The following is a 25,150-nucleotide window of genomic DNA, read 5'->3' as shown; positions in this document are numbered from 1 at the left end:
AGAGACACAGCGCACACCAGTTTCTTCCATACAGCATACGACTTCTTTTTATTTTTTTCCTGCTTCCTATCTGGATGAATATCGGGGCCTCCAGCTGTTGCTGTCAAGTCAAATCGCCAGCATTTCCTTTCTGGGAATACGTTTTTTCCTGAAGCAGCATTTTAGCACCAGATTAGCACCTGATGTATTAGTGCTTTTTATCACCTAGCAATATTTGCCATCCAAAGGGCTGAGAAACACAGTTACCACTGCTCAGATTACATTTGTTTGCTGCTCTCAGCCCATTGTCTCACTGCAACCTGCACTGGAACCACACAAAATGGTCCTAAGCAAGAAAGCAAAGCAGTATTAAAAGGTCAGAAATTCTTAGTCACTGAGCTTCACAAGTCTCTGTCTTTCCTTTTTTTTTTTTTTTTTTTTTCCACCCCAGAAGCAATTTTTCAAAGAATTTCAATTCCTGGACACATAGCAAGTGTTCAGTAAATATCTAATAATCTTATTTAAAACACTGGACATAAAAGGGTGTTCCGGAGTGCAAAGGTTCTCATCACAGAATTTCCAACCCAGCAGGGAACTCAGAAATCACACAGAATGAGCCCTGCATTTTGTAGGTGGGGAAAGGTGAAGGAACTCACTCATATTCCTACTCAGCTATCATTATTACTGAGACCTCCTACTTTCAACCCAAATGGCATCATGATTATGAAACTGCCTGTTCTCTTGCTCTCTTCAAGGTTCTCTTGTTCCAAGTTTCCAACCAAAATATGATGCTATTTTGCTATCACCTTGATTCTGGAAGTTTAGTTAAGGTTACTTTTTCATTTCAAAAGATGGGAAATTTTTAAAAGGTGGAAAAAAAAAAAAAACCTAGAATTCCTTTGTTTTCCCAAGACAGTTGATTCAAGATTTTGCAAACCTGGTTATGTGCCAGAATTATTACCTGGCAAAAATTCATAATTTCTCCACTAAATCACTCTCAGGGCTTGGCAAGACTTGCGACTCTGTCTGTTCGTGGACTGTTCAGGGTTTGTTTGTTCTCCCAGAGATTCTGCTGTGCATCAGGGTTGGAGACTGCGGATCTAATCAGTGCCCACTCCTTAATCCCACCCATAACGTGGTTGGCATTGAGCATGTACTTGAAGATATCTGAGGAGGATGACGCGACAGGTGTTCTCTGGGAATCACAGCCAACATCAGCCATCAAAACAGGAGTCAAAAGTAGTGACCTATGATAATAATAATGTTGACTCTAAGTCCCCATGCTAGATCATTGAAGGTAAGTTCACTCCGCTCTCAAGTGCCCTGGCCCCTGGTGAGTGCCTCCAAGCGCTGCCCTCCCCGGCATGTGAACAGCTAGGGAAACTGAGCTGCTGGCACTGAAGCCTCTCGTGGTGGTGGCAGCAGGCGTGGAATCACGAGGCAAGTGTAATTTAAAACCTACATATTTAATTAGACAAACTCTTGTCAACATATAGTTCCAGCACTTTCTCTCTCTTTTGGCTCTAATTCCCTATAACCACCGCCTTCTTTTCCAAGTAATTCCATGAGTTCTGGGAATGTCCAGAACGGCACATGCCCAGGACTGGGACCAATTTATCCTGAGTAATCTGTCAAGCTACAGTTCATGCTTTTCCACTGGTTTAGGTTACCAAGCAACCTCCTTGTCACCAGGGATAATGACCTGACTACTTCCAGGGGACATGACACAATGTGGGATCCTGGGCAGAGGGACATCACCAGCAAGGGATTCACGCCAATCTGAGGCTGAACCTCAACTATGCAGTTGCCCAGGTCAATCATTTAGTCTTTGTACGTAAAATGGGATTGGGTGAACAGCTCCCCAGCTGGTTATGATTTGAGATAATGCATCTAAAGAACCAGGTTGCTTTGTTTAGCGTCAGCCTGAGAACAGAAATGATTTGGCCGGGGGGGCGGGGGAGGTTGAGGTGTGGGAGAGTCAATTGCTCCTGGGGCACCCCAGTCACCATCAAAGTTAACAGAAGCAGCCCTCTGGACCCTCTGCTCTCTCAAGTCCCTCTGGAAAAGTGCAGAAATGGCTGGGCCTATGCTTTTGTGGCCACAGTGGGATTGGGGAACTTAATGTACCATTTCTGCAAAGCCTTGAGCATCCAAGAAGCTTAAAGCTGGCTATGGTAACTGGCCCCAACAAGGGCCTGTGTCAGCCCCAGGCTCAGCATCAACAGGTCTCTGAGGCCAGGGCATTCACAGTTGCCTCAGCACTTAGTTTATAAGCTCTGTCCATTACTTGGGGCCAGAGCAGCTGGTCCTTTCTCAGGTTCCTCATGGCCACTTAATATGGGGTTTTACTCCTTGTCCCCCATACACACCAAAAGGCACTGGTGGGAAGGGTGCAGAGAGAACATCTAGCCAATTCCATAAATTTGCTCTCAAATATTTCTGCCAGGAAAAGCCAAAAAGTAAAAAGAGGTCCTGGCTACTCAAGCACTCAAAGCTTTTGTGTTTGAAAATGAGGAGCTGGCTGATTTGGAGGATTTAAGAATAAACTGGAAACCAGAGTAGGGACTCCTGCTACAGGATTTACGGACAGCTTTCTATGACCAGGGGCATACCAACCTCAATTAATGTCTTCAGGATCCTCTTGGAGAAGGTGGGGGCAGGGTGTAAGCCTGGTGATAATGAGAGTTAGCCAGGGAGCTCAGAGAACTTGTCCTGGCTACCAAAAGGAGGGAACCCCTCATATGAAAGATGGTGATAATTTCTTACAGTTATTAAGAACCAGGAGAGGGCAGGCAGGACACAAGGAAATAAAACATAGTCCTCCCTGAAGGTCAAGCAGACCGGAGAGTACCCCCAACATCCAGAATGAAGCACCTCATGAGACAACCCCTGCCCCCGAGGACTTTGTGCTCTTTTGCAAAAAGCCCTCCCCAAAATGGATTCCTGGTCTCCACTTTCTGAGAATCTGTGCTGCCAGAGCTATGAGGAGTCAGATTCCAGGACCTGGACATTTAGAAGTGTTTTTACTCATCTATAGAGTAGTCAGGGGGAGGGCAGCTGGGACCAGAATGGCAGTGCTGACTACAGGTGTGCTGATCACACATGCTGACTGACAGTGCAGTCCCTCATGGAATCTGAGCCTGCCAGGGCACACAAGCTGTTCCATCCAGACCTGAAGCCCAGCAGCAGCCAGGGGTTTGGTTGGGCTTTCATTCGGCACTGGGCGGATGCTGTCTGAAGAAAGAAGAAAAAGCCTGGGTTCGGAGTCCAGAAGCCTGCCTGGGGTTTGGCTCTGGCTCCATTGACAGATCTGCTGCCTGACCATAACAAAGTCCCAAATCTCTCTGCAGTCTCGGCATCTGTCAACTCTTGGTTTGTTTTGTACTAAAGATAGTACAAGAAGCATTCTGATCTCCCAATGACCCAGTCCAGAGTGTGATCTGGACCCTTCACATCAGAGCCATTAAAAATGCAGATTTCTGGGCCCTGGCCAAGACCAGTTGAAACAATTTTTGGAGAAAGCACTACGAAATCTGCATTTTAACAAAGTCTTGGGTGTTTCTTGCGTGCCCTCAAGACTGAAAGTCACTGATTTAGAGAAGGAGTCCAAACTCCTTCCTATGGTGCCAGAGACTTTACAATCTGCCTTTTGAACACCATTCCCAGCATCCTCTCTGCTTCAACACCACTGGCTGACATTCAGATCCACAAACTGAGGCCAGGCCCTGGGCTCATTAAATGCATCCACTGAATGCCCAGAACAGCTCTACAAAAAAGCACTATTATCATCCCCTTTTACAGATGAAGTGACAGAGGCTCAGTCATGTGACCAAGATCACAAAGCAAGCATGATGCTGAGGTCAGAATCACATTTCCACATATGGAATTGTAGAGTTCTCACTCTTAACCACCATCAATATACCACATTCTGTGTTACCTCAAACATGCCCAGGTTCTCATGCCTGTGTGCCTCTGCTCAGCTTGGCCCCTCAGCCCCAAGACAGGGTACAAGAGTTTTATTCTCACAAGACTCCTATTCTCAAAATTTTTTTTACCTGATCCCCACCCCAGACTTCTGTGTGTTAGCTGCCCCCCTTCTGTGCCCGGACACTCTTTTTTCACATCTCTACTTCAATACTGTCAAAATTGTAGTGTGATTATTTATGTTCCAGCCTCCTCTGAAACACAGAGGATTTTTAAGGCAGTTAACTGTTCTGAATGATACTGCAATGGTGGATACGTGTCATTATACATTTGTCCAAACCCACAGAATGTACACGAGCAAGAGAACCCTAATGCAAACTACAGCCTTCAGGTGGTTACAATGTGTCCATCTAGGTTCATCAATTATAACAAGTGTGCCACTCTGATGGGGAATAGCGAGGGTAAGCAAGCTGTGCATGGGTGCGGTCCAGGGATATATGGGTACTCTGCCATGAACCTAAAACTTCTCTAAAAATATAAAGTCTATTTATATTTTTAAGATTTCTAGGACTATGTTATCCATCCCTGTAACCACACAGCATAACATACAGGTCTAGTGATGGAAATTTCAGAGGAAGCCTTGAAGAAAAGGAAGAAAGACTGGACAAGGTTTCACTGGTCCTGAGGACCAGCTGGAGAATGGGGGCCATTCTGCACAGCAGAGGCTGCACGGGAACACAAGAAGACCCAAAGAATGGAGGAGCCAGAGTGAAGAAGATGAGAAGGAAGGGCAATGGGATGGAGGCAAAATGAAATTTCCAGAGCTGCTTTGCCTGCAAGTGCTTTTGAGCCCAGACCATTCCAGATGGCAAGCAGGGCCATTAGAAAGGAAAAAGAAGACCCATTCATGCAGACAGTGTCTAAGGGCAAGAAGGCAGATTCTAGGAGCATCAGGAGACCATTCATCATCCAAATGCAATGCAAGGGAAAACATCAGCAAGTGGAATTATGCTGCAAGAACCCCTACCAGAATGTCATGGGGAAGGAGTCCAAGAGATGTTTTAATGACAATTCCAATGCAGGATCAAAGGGTATGACATTAGCTTTAGAAGCAGGGCAATTAACGATGTGTTTTGGAAGGAAAATCTGGAATAAGAAAAAAATGCGTACTACCAGCTATGTGGTAATGCCATGGAGTAGACCAAGGAGGAAAATAAACAAGAGATCTAGAAACAAAATGGCTTCAAAAGAGACCTTGCACTCTTATGTGTTGGTTAAATGAGAAGTTAGGAAGTTCACTCCATCATTCTACCAAGGCATGCCCACAGTGTAGACCAGATTTGACATCCTTGGGTTGAAAACCTAATTTCACTTACCAGCTCTGTGAACATGGGTGACTTCCTCAATCTCTAAGACTCCACTTCTTTATGTGTGAAAAGGAGATAGTAGTACCTACCTTAGAAGGGTTGCTAGGATTAAAGCAGATAAAGGATATATATAGTGCTTTAGAATGGTGGCTGGCAGAAAGGTTCTATAAATGATGGCAGTGGTGGTAGCATCACAGTTCTTACCATTCAATTTCATAAAGATAAACTTTTCATATACCTGTACCCTATTCCTCCAAGTAGATTTTTACCTACAAAAGGAGCCCTGCAAGTTTTTCAGATTAGCCCAACTGAAACAATGCCAGAATCTTTTATTCTGGGCCATCTGTGTGCCAGACACTGTGCAGAGCCTTATTAAGATGCTCAGTTCCTTCCCATGTTTATTCCTATCCTATGGTCGCTTCCATTCTAGTGCCAGAAAGGAATGGGCAGACATCACCACGGCCCAAGCCAGAGTTGAAGAAGTGCCGCAGGAGGAACCAATGGGCTCAAGGTTAGAGGAGGACACAGTCACTCACAGCTGGCATCATGAAAGAAGAGGCAATTTACCAGACAGAGTTCTGATGAAGTGACTGACAAAGTGGATCCCAAAGAAGCCGAGCCATGAACATCCCTCATAAATCATAATTTAAGGACAACTGCAGATGGCCCTGCTGTGTACAAATAACTGGTCTGGTACAACTGGCCCAGAAGAAACACCCCACTGCCCAGCCAGGGGACAAGAGGTGGATGGAGACAATCAGGTACAGTGCAGGGGGCCAGGAGCCGGGGTCTGTGGGAAGAGTGAACCAGCAACAGGGAGACAGAAGAGGCTCAGCAATGCAGGCAGGATGTAGAGTTGGGGCCAAGGCTGACTTTCGTTTTTAAAGCTCTTTGAGAGAGCCAAAACTGGAAATTAAGTGAGGAGAGAAGTAAAAATGTAATGGGAGAAAAATGGTGCATTCCCTAAGAGTGAGAGAGCAGAACTGAGAAAGGAGGACAGACAAGAAGACAAGTGAAGGAGACACTGACCAAGAGAGAGAGAGGGACAAACAGGCAGATTGGCTGACAGACACAGAGACTGACAGAGACAGAACAAACCGGACCAGCTGACTTTGCCTTCTGGGGTCACATGAGCAGGGGACACATGGCTGCAGAGTTGGGGAGCAGATCCCTGAGAAGGTGGGGCAGGGGCTGGGCACACTGCAGAGGTGAGACCTGATGTGAAGGTGGGGGTTGGGGGGACAAGGCAGTCAGAGCTTTGCTTGAAACTTCTCAATATTTTCTTTAACATAATTATAGAAGCAACACATACTCCAGCCCACATTCATTTCATTCATGACAAAAAGCTTTAATGGCATTCTTTTAAGAAAGCTGGATCAGGATATAAATCTCCCAAACAGGATGAGTGTCTTTTAGGGGAGTTGTTCAGCAGAGCCAGGACAGGGGCTGATGTCACCACCCCAGTGTGAACAGCTGGTAAGTAGCCCTGGGCTCTGCTCCTGCCTTGGCCACAAGCTAGCTCTCTGATCTCGGACAATTGACTTAACCTATCTGGACATCTGTTTGTAAAGTCACAAAATAAGGAGATTGAACTGGATGTCTTTTGAGCTTGCCTGCAGTGCTGCTAATATTCTAGGTCCTGTGGTTCCATAAACCCCTAGTTATTTATACATGAGACTTTTCTGCAATGCCTAAATAGTATTGCCCACTATGTCAATAATATTTTATTTATGATATTACTATGAAGTGAATAGGTTATTTATTTTCTCTCAGTACAACTTGTCCTTGAATACAATTTCAACATGCATAGTAACTCTCTCCTCCTATGAACTCCCAAGCATTTAAATGTAGACACCTCTTTGTGTACTTACCAGATTCTGCTTTACGCTATGGTTATTCAGCAAAATGCCCTGTTGTCCATTACTAGATGTTAAGCTCCCTGAATGCTACCTGGAAACCCAGCTGCAGAAAAAAAGAATGGAGTTGCTGGGGTAGCTTTCACCTTTCGAGGCCTAAGAACCCAGGACAATGCATTGCATAAAACTGATGTTCAGAGTGTGTTTGTGGAACAAACATATAGTCGGAGGGGATGCAAAACCTAAAAGGAATTCATCAAATGAGCCTAATGAAGTCCCCATTCTTTGCTCCTCCCCTAACACACCAGGATGGCTAACCTACCACCTTCTCTTAAAGCTAATAAACAGTGACCCAACTTGATTGCGAATGGTCTCTGATCGCAATGCCAGTGAGGAGTTTGGGAAGACCACAGCACACAGACAAGAGAAATCGCTGCCGTGTGTCAGTGGACAAAGAAGCAGCAGGACGCCCGGCACTCCAGTCATCAAACGTGTTCCCAAGATGCCCACGGTTACGCTAAAGACAACTTTATATGGAGCTGAAGGAACCAGGTAGTGTGAGATTGGCTGGCAGAGCATTTTCTCAGTCCAGAGAGTGGGGGGGGGGGGGGGGGGGGACAAAGGGCAGGGGCGTGGGGGGCAGAAACGGTCCAGGGTGTTCTCTAGGCAGAGGCCCCTCGAGCCATAGTTTCTGTTCGTCCTGCGAGAAGGTTTCGATGGGGACCCAGTGGTTCTACTTCAACAAGATCTGCACAGTTCTCTTAACATCCAGCCCACTGTCCTGAACCCTGCGTCCTCTGCCTCCTTCCCGGTTCCCAAGGGAAGCACAGCCGTCCCCGACTCCTCCTCGGCACAGACTCTGGGTCCCTGTTAACAACTCGTTTCCAAGTGGCGCCCCAGCAGGCGCACCTCGGCACCCCGCTCTCCCCGCCCAGACCTCCTTCCGTCGCTAACGTCCTCTCCACTCCGGAGACTCGCTCCGCTGGGACTGTCCTGGCCAGCGGGCGGGGGGGCACGCGGCACCTCGAAGTCTCGGTCGCTGAGCTACGTGCCTGCTTGGGTCGACTTGCCGGCTCTTGCGTCTCACTCCCCTCCCGCGTTCATTCGCAGGACTGGGCTCACCGCTTGGGGCACGGCGGGACGTCGGCTCGGTCGAGGCTGCACAGAAGCACGGGGATGCCCAGAGGGCACCGGAAGCTCCGGCCTCCTCCCGGCCTCCTCCCGGCCTCCTCCCCGCCGCCCGCCGCCCGCCGCCCGCCGCCACAGCTTTCCAGGCCGCTCGCTTCCGCTCTCGGAGATCAGGGAAGGCGAGGCCGTCATCGGGCGGGGCCTCTGCGGGCTGTGCCAACAGTCCTGCACCGCGTGGTCGCGGGACGTGAAGGAGGCCGAAGGGCCAGTCTTGGAGAGTCGCGGCAGGGCCGCCCCGGCCGTCAGCACCTCCCGCGGGGGCGGACAGGAACCCGACGTCCCGAGACAGCTCCGCCCTGGCACCACAGCCGGCGCGGCCCGCGGCTCTGCGGGCGCCTGCTCGTTACCAGGCCCCGCACTGCTGCCGGAAGCCGGAAGCCGGAAGCCGGAAGCCGGAAGCCGGGGCCACTTCCGGGCCGCGCCAGCCCTTCCCGCGGCCCCTTCGCCTCCACAGCCCGCCCCCTGTCCTCTCCGCCCGCCTGTCGCGCGTGCCCGGCCTCGGGGCATCGAGGCCGCCGCCTCTGCGGCACGGGCAGGAGCGCCGACTCGCCACCCGGCGTCTCTCGGGCCGGTCCGGGGTCCGGGGTCTAATCAGAGAGCTCGGATCTCAGGGCGATGAGCCCCCAGGGCCTTCGGGGCCGGCAGGGAGAGCCCGCCTCGGCACGCAGGCCCGCGAGTCCCCCGCGCAGGCCGGCCCCGGTCCCACCCGGCCCCACCCGGCCCCACCCCTCGCCTGACCCCAGTTCCTCCCGCGGACTCCCCTCAGTGAGGCCGTGTTTGCCTTCCGAGGCCGAACCCACACTTTTCAGGTGATTTCCAGGATGAAAGCAGCCACCCTCCTCTTGGACGCTGGCCCCTGCTGCTGGTGCCCGCTGATCGGCGTCTTGCCCCCCTGCAGGCGGGCGCGGGCTGCGGGGCTGCGGGGCTGCGGGGCTGCGGGGCTGCGGGGCTGCGGGGCGTGACCGAGCTCCGCCCATGCGCCCGGCGCTGCCCCAAGGCCTCCGAGCACATCCCCGTGGGGGCGCCCGGGGGCTCAGCGGCTGAGCGGCTGCCTTCGGCTCAGGGCACGGTCCTGGGTCCTGGGGTCCTTGGGGTCGAGGCCCGCATCGGGCTCCCTGTATGGAGCCTGCGTCTCCCTCCGCCTATGTCTCTGCCTCTCTGTGTCTCTCATGAATAAAAAAAAAAATTCCTCAGGTATGTCCCCTGCATCTTATTGGAGTTTCCTTAAACTCTTGCTCACCTGAGGAAAAAGTGGACAGAGAGAAGACACCTTAGAATAACCAGTGGGAACAACGTAGGCATCTCTAAGGGTCCTGATTAAGCACGCGTTACCCTCTTTAACCCTTTAGGTAGAATTCCCACTCATTCATGCCAATACCTTCTTAGTCCTGAACATTATCACTTTGTTTTTGCTTTTTTTTTTTTTTTAAAGATTTACTTATTTATTCATTCAGGGAGAACGAGAGAGAGGCAGAGACACGGGCAGAGGGAGAAGCAGGCTCCACGCAGGGAGCCCGACGTGGGACTCGACCCCGGGTCTCCAGGAGCACGCCCCGGGCTGCAGGCGGCGCTGAACCGCTGCGCCCCCGGGGCTGCCCTATCACCTTGTTTTTAACTTAAGTCCTATTTCAGTTTTCTTCAAACTGCACGTTTTTATAGAGATCTCTGCATTTCCAACAGTGAATCAAGAGAACACAGATTTGGAACAAGAGGGGTACATATTTTTAAGTCGTATCTCTGCCCATTTCTAGCTTTGTGATTCTGGGTATGTTTCTTAATGCTGCCGAACCTCAGTTTACTCATTTATAAAATGAAAATAGTACAGACCTTGCACATTTTTTAAATTGCAATAAGTGATGTGTGCAGAGGACTTATCACAGTGCCCAGCACCTTGTAGATACTATGCAAATATCCCCTCATTTTCTAAAAATACCTCTACTGTCTCAGTGCAGTGGGTGGGTATGAAAGGCAGATTTCTTTGCTGTCATATCTTCTTTTCTTAGTGCAAAGTCTGTCCCAGAAACCACGGGAAATCTCCCCACATGACATACAAAAAGAAATCACCTTGTCACAGCATACCAGAGAGAAGGTTTTTAAAAAAAACTAGTATGTTACATATTCTGCCCCAGGCAAATTGTAGGCCTCAAGGCTTACCCTCTGCCCCACTTCCCCCAGCATCCCTCAGTGGGTTTACTTTGGGATCTTTAATAGGTTTTGTCTTCTGGGTTGCTCACCAGGTTCAATGCCTTCTCAACCCCCCAAAAATGCAAGAATGCTCCCTGGGCACTTTGAGAAAATGAGGTCTGGAGCAGTGATCTTCCAAATGTGATCGACAACAGCATCAACACCATCTAACATGCTCCTGAGCGTGTTAGAAATGCACATTCTCAGGCCATACACTAGACTCACTAAATCAGAAAGTCTGGGGGTGGGACCCAGCAGACTGGGTCTTAACACTCGAGGTGATTTTGATGAAGATTCAGGCTTGAGACCCAGTGGGTGAGATAATTAACATGGGGATTTCCGCCTAACAGAATCAGTGGGGGAAGGTCCAACAGTACAGTGGATTAGTGACTGTGATCTCTCAAGGCACACCTTCACCTGTGTCCACATGCGAGGCAGCTCATGAAGGAAGGTGTCCCTGTGCCTCATCGCAGAGAAGCATCATCCTCCCACCAGTCTCACTAGCACCTCTCCTGGCTGCTTGCCTAGATGAGACCAGCCCGACCACAAATAGCTTAGAGCACAGCCCAGGTGCACCTGCTGTTGCTCAAACACAAGGTTTGCCATATCTTCTCCCAACCACCACCCTACTCACCCTGACACTGGCAAAGAACCTCTCAGCTCCTGCTTACTCTCATTTGGCACTGACTGGAACAGATACATTAAGGATGCTGTTAGTAACCACACCCGTCACTCACCCTCCTGGGTGAAACTGTGTCTTCCACAGCCCCAGGAGCCTGATCAACCAGATAGCTGTGCTACAATTCTCTCAAATCAGCACGAAGCAGGGGAGAACCAGAGCTCAGAACTCCAGTTATAATTAATAACCCAAAGGATGCATCCCCTGCTTCCTCATCCCTCTATAGAAAATGTTCCTCATCAAGACTGGGGATGCCTGGAACGCCTAGGTGGCTCAGTGGCTGAGCATCTACCTTTGGTGCAGGGCGTGATCCCCGGGTCCTGGGGATCCAGTTCCGCAGAGGGCTTCCTGTAGGGAGCCCACTTCTCCATCTGCCTATGTCTCTGCTTCTCTCTGTGTCTCTCATTAATAAATAAATAAATAAAAATCTTTTTAAAAAAAGATTGGGGATGTCCTTTCACCCCAAATCCACTGGGCTCACCTGTCAGGAGCCCCACATTGCCTTCTGCCTCAACCATAAATACCTAAGGGCCTCTTCTACGTCTCACATACATGACTTCTTCCCCCACCACCATGGCCCCCAAAGTCACTGCCCTCTGTTTCACCCTGTATGCCATTCGGGAGAAACTTAGTCTATGTTTCAAATTCCCCAGTGGTCATCTCAGAAGGCACACGTTCGACTGAAAAGGAAATTGTAAGGCTGGCCTAAGACAACACAAGGAAATTGCTGGAATGATTCTGTTATCAGACTTTGTTTGTTTGTTTGTTTGTTTGTTTAGGGAATCTGAGAACTAAAAACTATGGAATTGACAATATAGCTGACAGAGAATGTGGTCACCTTTTATTTCCTAGCTTCTTCATTTTGCACGAAGAACCTCTGCCTTAGCTCTCTTCCTCTTCAGCTTTTGCTTCAGTTCCATGAGCCCCCAGTATCCTTCCAATTACATGAAAGGGGCCCAAGTAGGTTTCTTTTGCCTGCATAGAGCCTGATTGATATCCCATCATCAGAACCCTGCTCAGCTCCCAGCTCTGCCACCAAGCCCGTCTCTCAGAGCTTCTTCATCCGTCCTTTGGGTACCACTTCTAATCCTTCACCCAGAGTAGCTCTATAGCTTGTACCTTATGTACACCACCTGCAGCATCAGAGGAACCCTCATTTGAACACCACTATTTAACTCTGCCACTGGGGGAAGTTATTTGACTTACTCTCTGAACTTCAGGTTCCTGGGAATGTATTCTTATGAAGAAAAAACAAACAGCAAATGCAAGGAATCCAGTACACTCTCTGCCAACTACTGGTTACATAACCAGGGAGGGCACCCATCTTCCTTGCCCAGTTGATAACCCCTCTTCAGTTTGATGGTTTTCTTTGGCTTATCCCTCTGTATCTCACCACCTGGTAGGTGTATTTGTCTGTAATGTCATCTGCTGATGCTACATCTAGATCCCAGCCAGTCCCTGTGGAAGCTTCAGAACCTGGTTTAAGCTGCAGGAGCACTTTTAAGTTCTATAAATTACAGTATTATTGACTATAATTTTATTTGCTGTGAGTTGTATTTGGAGCAAATGTCTCTAACTATATTTTTAAAAGCTTTGTTTTGGTTGCTATTCTATTAATATGCAGCTCCAGAAAAGCTAAGAACTGGAAGGAGAAAACTATAAGAAATCGGAAGCAGGAAAAAATTCTATCCAAGTGTTTAATCACCCTTAGAGTCATGTTATTTTTAATGATGATCTAAATTTGTCTTGCTACAATTTATTCTTATTTTCTATCACACTCTATGTTTTGCATAATATACTAGGAGATAGTCTTTGAGTCATTTTTAAGCTTTTACCTACAGCTTTTTTACACTTTTTTCACATTGGCTCACATTTATCAAAGGATAGCTGCCTACCCAGCACTACCCTAAGCACTTTACACAAATTTTTCCATTTAATTCTTATAATCATTCTATGAGTATCCCACATGTGTCCTATGTAAGCATTATTATTATGTCCATTTTATTAATGAGCAGATGTTAAAGAAGTCATGCCAATTGCCCAAGATCACCAAGCAAGTAGCCGATGATGCCACCATTTGAACCTGGGCTGTCTGACACCAGTGCCCATACTGCCTCAGAGATTCTAGTTCCTTAATTTCTAAGGATTTAATGATTTTATTGGCCTTTCTCCTATTTTTCTTCATCCATCTTAATCACTGTTCACCAATACTGATGAGAACCATCTGGATGCTAAAAATGAGAAAAAGATCTAAGGGTCCAAGTGCACCATGTTCACAGCACAGAAGAGCCAATGGAGAAGCATCAAAAAGAGTTTGACTTAGTATAACTAAATACTTGCTAGAATAATTGAACAAAGATTATGGCAGCAAAAATGTCAAGCTAAAACCCAACACCAAAGAACCACTGCTAATAATTTAATAACTCTGATTTGATGAGCACCTGCAATGTGCAAGGTCTTTTCTAACACCAGATGTCCTGCAGGATGGCTCTTGCAGATGAGAAAATGGGAATTCAGAGAGATTAAGTGACTTGCCCATAGCCACACAGGGCAGATCTCGTATCTGTTTTATTTGGGCCTCTAGTTTAGATCACAACCTGTGCTCTTTCCCTATGCTCATCTTTGTAGCTGAAGGTTTCTGGCCACATTCTCCAGAACCCAATACAAAGGATGGTCATGACAACAGTCCATGTCTATCCTAGAGGGATGGAGTATAGGGTGCATAGTCTCTTCCTGTGGTAAAAGGAATTCATTCATGCCACATCTACCCACCCACACGTCAGCCTTATATTCTCACCCACACTTATTTGATGTGTGGACACCAAAATTTTAACACTCTACATTCATAGAAGGCTTTGCAGGTCAGTGAGCAGAGTTCACGCTTCTATCAAGGTAGGAGGACACAGAGGCATTTTCAATATGAAGCTCAAATGAGCTTGGTAAATTAGTGAATCCCTCCTAATTCCTTATCTAGAACTCTTCCCATTTTGCCTTGCTATCTTTAGCCAAAAATATGCTGTCTGCAGAAAAACAGTAAAATAAAATAAAATAAAATAAAATAAAATAAAATAAAATAAAATAAAATAAAATAAAATAGTGTTGCAGTGGGCATTAGTGGAAACAAATTAAGATTTAATTTCTCCTACACCAACTGGGATGCTTTTTAGGTGTTTTTTACACTATGGTAATGGGATAATCTACAAAGTATTTCCTTAAAGTCACATCATCAAATCCAATTTGTAAAAATGCCATTGCCAGAGTGCTCATATGGCTTCCATCAAATATTGGACATTGAAAAGGATATAGCCATGTAACTAAAATACACACAATCATGTTTCCAATTGTCTTTGCTCTCATAGGAGACCATGCTGAAAGGCTTATGGCTTTGGGTTGCATGTCAGTCTCCATGAGTAGAAACAAGTGGCTGAATAGCAGAGAAAAGATAGGAACATTTTCAAGGGCTTGTAAACATGGGATCCAAGCTTTTCTCTCCTGGTGATCTTTGAAATCAAGGCTGCTGCTCAAGCAGAAGAGAGTCATTGGCTTTCTCATCGGGGTCGATCCGTCAGGCCATGTGTTAGGTGTTCTCTCTGCAGAGATTGAGGGATGAGCACTACATCAATGACATAAAAGAGAGTTTATTCATGGGAAGCATTCAAAATAGAAATATTGCTGTAAAAGTAATTAGACTTGAGTTTAAAAGACTCAGTTCCTCATTAAAGGTATCCCTCAAAGGCTTTTTACAAGCTTAAAGCTTGAATCTAATCTCCCGTGTCAGCTGTGGAAAGGAGGAAGGCACAGATATAAATTCACATACTAACAAGTATGTGCCCTGGTTTCGCTGATAAGACATAATAAGGATTTCGCTGAACATAAATATAAATATATGCTCATCACCACCATCCCCCTGCCCTTGCCACCATCCACTGGAGATGGAGAACCTAGAGATCAAAGTCAACACTGCACTCATAAAAGCTGGAAGAAAACTTTTTAACCATGATTAAAATTAGAATTGGTTATTCCCAGTAGCCCCAAATGTTGACAGAAACCCTTCCCATTCCTCATTCCTTGTAATTCAATTCCCTGTCACATGTATTAGGTCTATACACCTATACATTAGGTGTATGTATTGGGTCTTTTTCTAGCTTCAAGAATACAAAGATCGGTAAGACACATCCCTGCCCCTTAGGAACCTGCCCCTGCTCAAGCAGGGTTTCTCAAAGTGTGTAACCACTGGCACCCACATGGAACCAGGGGTTTCTGCAAGAAAACAGTAGGCAGCAAGTCTGTTTTTCAGATCCTGTGCAGAACTGCTGAGTTAGAACTTAGTCAGATGCTCTAAGCATAGACTCAGGAATCTTCATACAGTCCTCCCAGTGATTCCTATGTACACAAAGGCAACAGACACCCTAATATCAAAGCATTTGTAAACAATTTCTGATTTTCTTCTGATAAATCTTGAAATCCCAGGCTATGGACAAATCCATCTTTTAAGAGAGCAAAGACAATTGTCTCCACGTTCTGTGAGGTGCTACAAAAACGATCTCTGCCAGCTGATTATGGGAGGCCTTCTAGAGTCTCCCTTCTTCACAGTATGTCTCTACACCAGCCATTCTCCCATGGCAAGCCTCACCTTGTCCATCAGTAGGAAACATTCTTGGGAGGCAACAGTTGAAAGCATGCTGGAGATGGACGAGGGTTTGGAACCTAGCACTTTCACTTCCCAGTTATGAAACCAGAGGCAAAGTGCAGGGCCTTTTGTTTCCTCATCTGTAAAATGGAGATGACAATAGGACCCAGCTCACTGGATTATCAGGACTGGATGAAATAATGCATACAGGAAGCACATATATGGATGGGCATACAGTAAGCATTAAATAAATGTTCTTAACTGTGGTTACCAAAGTCCATGATGAAACTTCTTTGGGCTAATGACTCAGAGCTCAAAAAAATCTCACAAAGTTCGCAACAGGCTTGTCTTTTCCCTGAAAGAGGTACACGGTGAGTGGACAATGGTATACTTCTAAACGGTGCCTTGGAGTCTGCAAATTATAAGGTAGTATAATTTGTGGCTAATTTCCCTCATTTAGACTTTTAGGACAACCTTTTTTGTTTTTGTTTTAGGACAATCCTTAAAGAGAAACTGATCCTTTTAAATTCAACTCTAATTACTCTTACAGCAACACTTCTGTTTTGGATGCTTCCCATGAATAAAGCCTATTTTATACCATAGACATAGTGCTCATAAATAAGTGAGTGGACAATGATATACTTCTAAACTGTGCCTTAGAATCTACAAATTATAAGCCAGTATAATAATTTAGGGAGGGTGATCAGCAGCTAATATGTAAAATGAACATTTTTAAAAACTGATTTTATAAAACGCAAACAGGTATACCACACCTAAGGCGAGCCAGGTGTATAAAAATCTAGATTTATTATGCATATCTTTATCAAAAGATTGACATTTAGTTCCTCAAAATATTTAATGTATTTTATTCAAAAAATCTTTATCCAAACACAAAATTTCAGAGGATATCTATTCCATAGTTCAAATAGGGTTACTGGGTTTGGCAAATTAAAATTAAAATACAAGAGACTCCGTGAAATTTGAATTTCAGATTAACAAGAAATAATTTTTCAGCATAAATATATCCTGTGCAATATTTGGCAACCCTAACTACAGAGCATGACTGGTTTTCACAGAAGTTCTTGACTTTCAGCCAACGTCCTTAGTTGGCTTTTTATTAGAAGAAAGAAAACTGATTAGGAATGAACTTGTCACTGGTCAGGCGAATGAATGAAGCTGTGAGTTCTGTGAGAATCGAATGAAACTGGACCACTCACAGGGATCAAACGATGCCTGAGTTTTTCTTCAAATGCTAAGAAGTCAGAATGTCCCTGTGTGCCCAGAGAAATTCCTGCTGTAATCTGTACATTGTAAAGTGCTGTGTTAGTACTAGAGGAGTAAATGGAAGAAAAGCTAACTTAGGAGTAATGAGTTAGTAAGATCAGGAGCCAAGGTTCACCCTGTAATCTGGGCTCAAGGTTCAAACATGCTCTTACACAAATGAAGAGACAGTGACCCTGAGTTTCTTGCAGGGAGTATAAGAACCTACCACCCCCCACCACACATTTTCTTTCATTCCTTTTATTCCCTCTAATGTGAGAACAGGTAAAATGCTTTTTCTTTGATTTATAATACTCTTTGATGTTACAAAAAAAAAAAAATCTCATTCTGGAACTGCCAAATAGTTTCCATGGTGAAAAGTTAAGTAGTTCTTTTGACATCTTTTAAGACTTTGGTAAGCTTTGCATAGCAGTGGGATGGGAGGGGGAAATGAAAAAAATCTCCCAGGACCCTTCATTAATTAGGTTTTATATTTTTAAAAATGCTTCTGCCATGGATGTTAATATGCTGGTACCTTTTTAATTCTGCCCCAACTGGTAGGCCACAGTAATTAAGAAATTGTTCCACTGGAAATGAAAGCACTCCAGCAATCAAAGGGAAATGAGATAGGAAGGCAGCAAAAGAACATTAAACTCAGAATCAGAACACATGGCTCACATCCCCACCTCTGCCACGGGCCAACCAGTTTCTCTCTCTGGACTTCTTGTTTCCACACCTGTATGGCACAAGTTTCCTATGTGCTTTTTGCAGTCTGAAATTCTGTGATTCTGAGTCTAGGAATCTGAATTTAGATCTTGTATTTTTCACTGACTGCAAAATTTTGAGAAGACCTTCTCCATCCCTGTTTCTGGAAGCCCTCACTTCCCTCAGCCCATTCTGAGGATGAACTCATGTGATCTTTAGAGGCCACTTCGGAAATCACTGTTGTGCAGCACAAGGGACTGTCAGCAACATGTACAAAGACAGAATATGGCTGTAAATGTCAAGGAAGGAACAATAACACGGGGGAAGAAGCACATCAGAGAGCTGCTGTTAAAACTCAGGCTAGAGCCATTGAAAACTGCCTGAGTTTGAAAATCCTGAGTTGGCAAACAACTAGTGGGAAGATCAGAAAACTAGGCCTACAGGTTGAAGGGAAATGAACTGACTGGGAAGACATGGAGAGACATGATGGCAGCCTTCTCAGCCCGTGAGACCCACAGCAGCTCTGCCACCACCTAAGCCCTCACTCCCAGCTCAGAAACGAAAATAAGCCACTCCTGAGACCACTTCTAGATGCCCAACTCCAGGTGAATGAAGAGTGAAGGCCAAGGCTTGGCTGGGGACACCTTCTTCCTCTGTAATAATCTGATGGGCTAAAGATAGTTAAGAACGTAAAGCAAAAAAAACCCAGGGAGGTTCCCCTTTCTCAAATTTCTGGACAAAATTACTTTTAGAAGCACTAGCCCTCATAAACTATATGTCTTTTCAGGTATTTCTTCAAGAGTCATTATGAGTTGCCTGACTCACACTGTGTGTCAAATGAGTTGACGAACAATCTCCAACCCTGATATTAGCATTCCACCTCTGCTCCATGCATCCTCCCCAGTCCTTCTCACAGTAACTGAGAAGAAAGGTAAGATGTTGCTTCTCCTTTTAGGGAAATTTGGCAGAAAGAAAGAAAAGAAGAAAGAAAGAAAAGAAAAGAAAAGAAAAGAAAAGAAAAGAAAAGAAAAGAAAAGAAAAGAAAAGAAAAGAAAGAAAGAAAGAAAGAAAGAAAGAAGAAAAAAGGAAAGAAAAGAAAAAGAAGGAAGGAAGGAAAGAAAGAAAGAAAGAAAGAAAGAAAGAAGAAAGAAGAAAGAAAGAAAAAGAAAAGAAAAAAGGAAAGAAAAGAAAAAGAAGGAAGGAAAGAAAGAAACAGAAGAGAGAAGGAAGGAAGGAAAGAAAGAGAAGAAAACAGAGAAAGAAGGAAGGAAAGGAAAGAAAGAAAGAAAGAGGGAGGAAGAAAGGAAGAAGAGAATAGAAAAAGATTGACAAGCTGGGGCTTTTTAGGGTAATTCTGGAAGGTATCCCTATACTATAAATAATTTCTGTTTATAAGGAAGAGACATAAGGCAGAGTAGTAGTGTGGTCTCTTTTAGAAAGTCCAATATGACTGAGAGGGAATTCAAGTTCCTGTGCTTAAAGAGATAAGTGGACTACCTGACGGTGCTTGTCTGGGATGACCATCGTGTGTCCTGGCCAAATGGATGATGACAGGACTCTAGGTCCTCTTCACGTGCCTGCAAATGAGATGTGCCGAATCTACACTCGTCATTCTGTCCTTCTGTCTATTATCCATTACTGGCTTTATAAAAAGCAACAGACACTGAAATCAGTATTTCTGAATTGGCAGGGCACACCCCCAGAGAAGCCTAAAGGAAAAGCAGGTCATGGGAGGCCCGGGAGGGTGGTAGCCACCAGCCAAGGGAATGGTTTCTGCTGGAACCCAGAATAGAGGCACATGTTTCTCCTCCCACTGAAAAAATGTATATGTGTCTCCATTCTCCTGGCTCAGCTCAGCAGAGCTCCTAACCTTATTTGGAAGACTTTTCTTCTAAGGAGTTCTTCAAGCTTTTACTCAGTCTACACTCTTTAAAGGACTTGAGTCTGTTTCATGATTATTTTTCATTTTTAATGCCTGAATAAGATGTTGCTTATTTCCCTTCATCGAGTTTAGCTTATCTTTTTGGTTATTATCTTTTTTAAGTTCATTGTCATTGTTTGAGAAGTAAACTTTTGCAAGGGAAACATCATAAAAATCTCTTAATCATGTTAAAAAGTGAACCTAATCCCTCTGATAACTTTTTTTTTGTCTCTAGGTAAGGAGACCTCTTGTACTTTAGGAATATTTTCATCTTTTCATATATACAATGGTGCTCAATCACTGAGGAGTTTACCCACCTCCCATTGACTCACAGTCAATGCCACATCACAAGCAGCACAATGCCGATGTGCCAACCTTGCTCAAGAAATGGAAGAGGAAAAAAAAAAAAAAAGAAATGGAAGAGGATGCAGCTGATGGGCATGTGTTCACGGGTTCCAAAGCAACTCAAAAAGATAGATATGTATGCGTAAACTTTTCTCGGTATGATGTCTGCATTGTGTAGAAGCCATTTGAAAGGCCAAATGTCGCATGCCATTCTCTCAGCCTTGTGAAGTTAAAAACGAAGCCCCTCTCCTTATCTGACACTGCTGGCCCATTTGGTTCAGGCTGTAGATTCCCAGCTGTCTGGCAGCTGTCATTCTGCTTGTTTATAAATGCAGCAGCTTTTAAGCAAGGTTCCACGATGTCAGAGCCTCCCAAGAGGCCACTCTAGAGGCCCCTGCAGAGCCAGGGCTGTGCATACACTCCCTGCCATGCAGAAACACGGCTGCTGGCACATGGAAGCAATATGGCAATTCGCCATGCCACCGGCCACTTGAAAACTCAGTCCTGATCACTCTGTGCATCCGTTAAAATATGCTATGGCCTTGGGACCTCCCCACCAGGCAGAAATCAGACTTTCAAGACCTAGTCCAGCCATGCATTTGATTTGCAGGCATGGATCATTACTTGCTTGCCATACCACTTAAATCTCATTAGCTTGTCACTTTGAGAGAAATAGAAGTAGCAGTGGGCTACATGAGGACCAGGTCCTTTATGCATTTGGGATTGGGTTTTGTGGTTTTGTTACTGCAAAGTTCCCAGGGCAGATTAATGCAATGGAAAGATTGAGCAGCTACCGGAAAGAGAAGAGCCTCTGGAATGAGCCCAGGCTGGGCTAGAATCCCCACTCTGAGGCTACTGGCAATGTAACCTCGAATTAGGTGCTTTACCTTCAAGGGTGTCCATTCTTGTGAGGCTGGAATAAGAACACAGCAAGGCAGTAGTTCTCAATGTGTGGCCCCTGGACCAGTAGCAGCAGCCTCACCTGGGAACTTGTCAGAAATGCATGTTCTTGGTCCCCACCTCAGAACTACCGAGTGAGTCAGAGACTCGAGGGAGGCAGCCCAGCAGTCTGTGTTTTACAGCCCTTCCAGGCGATTCTTTTTTTTTTTTTTTTTTTTAAGATTTATTTATTTACTCATGAGAGACACAGAGAGAGAGGCAGAGACACAGGCAGAGAGAAGCAGGCTCCTCTCAGGGACTCCGATGCGGGACCAGATCCCAGGATCACACCCTGAGCCAAAGGCAGATGCCCAACCACTGAACCACCCAGGCATCCCCCTTCCAGGTGATTCTGATGCAGTTGGGAACCACCAATTTAAAATCTCTAGCATAGTGCTTGGCACACAATAAATATTAGTTCATCCTTGTAAAAATTCTGAATTTCTGAGGAATTATTGATTTAGAGCCTAATACATCCACTAAAGCATATTGCTAGGGCTTGAGAGAATCTCCTCTCTCAGGAGCAGCTGTGCATCATGCCCCTTTACCAATCTGTCCTTGGGATAAATTAGCTGAAGCACAAGTCCGAATTAGCAGTAAGCATCTATCGGTGGGGACAGAAATGACCTAAAGGAGCAGGATTCCAGACCATTCCCACTCTCCCTCTCCCTCTCCCACACCCATTCCCACCCAAACCCTCTCTGTGCCAAGTGCCCAGAACCCTGGGGAGGCACAGAGAATGTGGCCCACTCCTCTGATGCAGCAAACATGCAAACTCCAAGGTTCTATGAGAAGCTATGTGTCTCCCTGCTTTTCTTCCTCGGCCTTGGAAGCCTGAAAGACTCCAGGTGAGGCATCCAATGCTTGCCATTTTGTGTTAGTTTTCCTTTTAGGTGTTTTTCTTTTTAAACTACAAGTTGCAAAAGAATTCTTTTCACCCCTTGATAAAATGACATTCATGTTGCTGTCACAGGTTCCTGAAGTCCTGAGAATGTGACGTGACAAATCTGTGGCTCCAGTAGATCACTCTCTGGGCTTCGGACTCATCTCATCATTTCTGGAAGATGATGGATCACTGGCCGTGAACAGAAGCCTTCTTTACAAGTGTGAAAAATGTCTCTCTTGAAGAAACGATTATTGAGTTCTCCGGACAAGGGGTATTCAAAACTTTTTTTAATGGGAAAAAAATTGGTCTGCCTTGGAGGAGATGACAAAGGTAAAACATCTCATGTGGCAAATATGAAAAAGTCAAGTGCCAGGCAGGAAGGAAGATGTTGTTCATCACAGGCTTTCCAGCCCCTGACTACAGATATCGAATCCAGATGTGGCCTGGAACCATGCGCCAGGAATCTTCACCAAATAATACAAGTAACCAAACAATCCAATCCATACGAATTGAATAAATAAACATCAATCCTCCATTCGTTAAACAAATATTTGTTTAGCACATGCTACATCTTTGGCCTGTGCTGTGCCCTGGGGACACAAATGGAACTGGAAAGACACAGTAGACAGCAATGACAAGGAAAACAAGGGGGCTCGTGTCCAGGGGGAGCTTCCCAGAGGAAGCAGGCCAAAGCCTAACATGATCTGCAGGATCAATGCCCTTAATCAGGCCAACCGACAGGAGCAGAGGCAAAAAGTATCCTCCCGCAGGGCTGGCACCATGAAGGAAAGGTGGGGGACGTGAACAGACATGGAGTGGATGGGATGAAGCCAGTGAAAGACGTGGGAACCTAGGAGAAGGATGTCTTGGCCATGCTCGGGGCCAGAGTGTATGCAAGGGCCCCAGGAAGCCACTGGAGGCTTGAGAGCAGTGATCCAAAGGCACCAGCACAACATGGCAAGGGGTTACATGCACAGGCCAAGGGTTCAGAATCATCTCTGAACTTCGGTTCTGAGTAAATGAAGTCAATGTGTCTATAACCCCTTGGACAATGCCTGGGGTCGGGAAACTCTCAGATATTAGCTGCTCTATTATCATCATCATCATCATTAATGTAACAGGGCAGATACTATTAACCTGGGGTTGTCTCAGCCTTTGCCTCTTTCCCTGCCCATCAAGGAGAATTCGGCCCATACTCTAGCTTCAATCTCCTTTGAGCAAGGACTCTCGCTTTCTGGGGTTGGCAGGAAACAAGTCCCCCAGTCTCTCTGAGAGCCACAGCTGGACTGGGGGGTCAAAGGGTGTGTGATCTCCAGGGTGCAAAAGCGTCTCTCCTAAAACAGGAGTAGATCATGAGTCCCCCAGCAAGGCTCTCCCAAGACCATTTTTAGCAGGAAGAAAACTGGTCTGCCTCTAGGGCAGGCAGGGAAGGAGCAGAGAGGAGAGAGAGCCATGGGGAGCCCAGGAAGGGAAGGGCTGGTGGGGGGGAGCCTGCGAAGTGCTTGGGAGCTGCTGTGGGTGAAAGGAGGTAGCAGAGGAAGAGGAAATGGCATTAAGAGCTTCCTTTGGACCGCCTTTAAATTTTCTTCTAAAGACATAAGAATAAAATTCCCTTTTAATTAGTTTTGCTCATGTCCCGTGTTTCTTTAGCGTTGACTCTGTGTGGACATGGAGCCATATAGACTACTGGGCCAGGATTTAGTGGGGTTATAGTATCAATGTTGAACATGGGTGTATGAGTACCTGCCCCTCCCAGGGCTGGTCTTAGGATTCACTGCAGCAATGCAGGCTGTATCCACCTCCTTTCGCTAGATCACACTGCAAGCAACTCCCAAATCTCAGTGGCTAACAACAACAAAGGTTTGTGCCTTGCCCCTGTTACATGTTTTGTGGTTTGGCCACACATGTTTATTCTGGGAAGGAGCCATTGGATCTGCCCCTACCTGGGCCTGGCAGGCTGGCCAGGAGGGAAGAAAAGGCAGAACCTGAACCCACGAGGGCTCTCAGCATCTCCATGCAGAGCCTGTCACTCGCAGTCCCATCCCGATGGCCCAACTAGTCATGCTCGTCATTGTCATCAGGGTAGGTGGTGTGACCGTCCACCGGGAGGGACAGCGAGCTCACAGGAACTCTCACAGAGCCTGCCACATTCACGGATTGCTCATGACATTGCCTGGCCCACGAAAAGGCCTCAATAAATTATGAACATCATTTGTATCAATCTGTGAAATGGGAGAAATGATAGCAGCTGCCTCAGGAGGAAGTTTGAGGACAGAGACGTAATGCACACAGGGCCTGACTATCTGGCTAAACTAGTGGTGATTTTCCCATGGGGCCAGGAAAAGCAGACAATCTGGCTGTTAAAGACAGCCACATCCAGGGAACATGTGGTGACTGGAAGCTATAGAGGATCCTTGGGGCCCCGATGGGAAAGGATGTTCCTGTCTCAAGGGGTCAGAGACCAGAGCAGGACCCCAGAGAGCCAAGGGCCACATGAGGGCAGGAAATGCCAATTCCTGTCCTGCCAGAGGAGACAACCCACAGCCCACACGCAGAGCAACAGAAAGCCTGCTGTTTTCCAGCTTTTCCTGGGCCTTGGGGCCCAGCCCTGGGCCCAGACAGGAAGCCCAGGACTGCCTACGTCAGGGAGGCCCTGATACCCTGCCCGCTCCCTGCTCTGGGGCACCACAGCTCACACCACTCACCCATCCCCTCCCCACACGAGACAGGGAACTCTGGGCTTTGCAAACCCCTGTCATTCTCTGCCCAGGCCAGCAAGGCCACTCACCTGGCCAACAAGGCAGGGCCAGGTTGGGAGCCAGGACCAGGGACCACAGGTCTCCAATAAAAATATTTCTGGAACCAATTTGCATGGAGAGATCCCTCCCATTCCCTTTAACCCCATTTCTACTATCTCCCACAACTGGCCTCTTTTCAGGAGCTCCTGATCCCTCCCATAACTGCCCAGCTGAGCTGCCTTTGCCACCTATCTTCTCACTCATTCAATCAACAGCATTTACTGGGGGCCCTCCAGGTGGCAGCATCAGCATGGTGCAGCCTCTGCTCCCATGCATGCTCCGGGGTGTGCTCCAGTGTAGGGGTGAGAGGCATGGGGTAGGGGGGCGGGAACCAAGAGGAAGGGGAAAGCTTTTCCTGTTGGCCCATGGTGAGTGCTAAGGAGCACGGAGATCAGGAGATCGGATGTGGCACACAGAATGCCTCTCTTCAACAGTAAAGAAGCTGAGGAAAAACTGAACAAGCCCACATCTGAGCTTTATGTGTTAGAA

At 46.3% G+C, this 25,150-nt stretch overlaps 1 long non-coding RNA gene across 1 annotated transcript; it reads left to right on the top strand.

Annotated features, from left to right (window-relative positions):
* Nucleotides 1-1,352: 1,352 nt before the first annotated feature.
* Nucleotides 1,353-8,301, top strand: LOC144295650 (uncharacterized). The gene is made up of 4 exons (XR_013362715.1): nt 1,353-1,791; nt 5,701-6,031; nt 7,464-7,678; nt 8,237-8,301. It is a non-coding gene; the product is annotated as an uncharacterized LOC144295650 (long non-coding RNA).
* The last annotated feature ends 16,849 nt before the right edge of the window (nt 8,302-25,150 follow it).

This window comes from Canis aureus, chromosome 24 (assembly GCF_053574225.1).
Source record: "Canis aureus isolate CA01 chromosome 24, VMU_Caureus_v.1.0, whole genome shotgun sequence".
NCBI classification, from domain to species: domain Eukaryota; kingdom Metazoa; phylum Chordata; class Mammalia; order Carnivora; family Canidae; genus Canis; species Canis aureus.
Note: the sequence above shows the minus strand (reverse complement) of the source record. Positions and strands in the feature narration are given on the sequence as shown.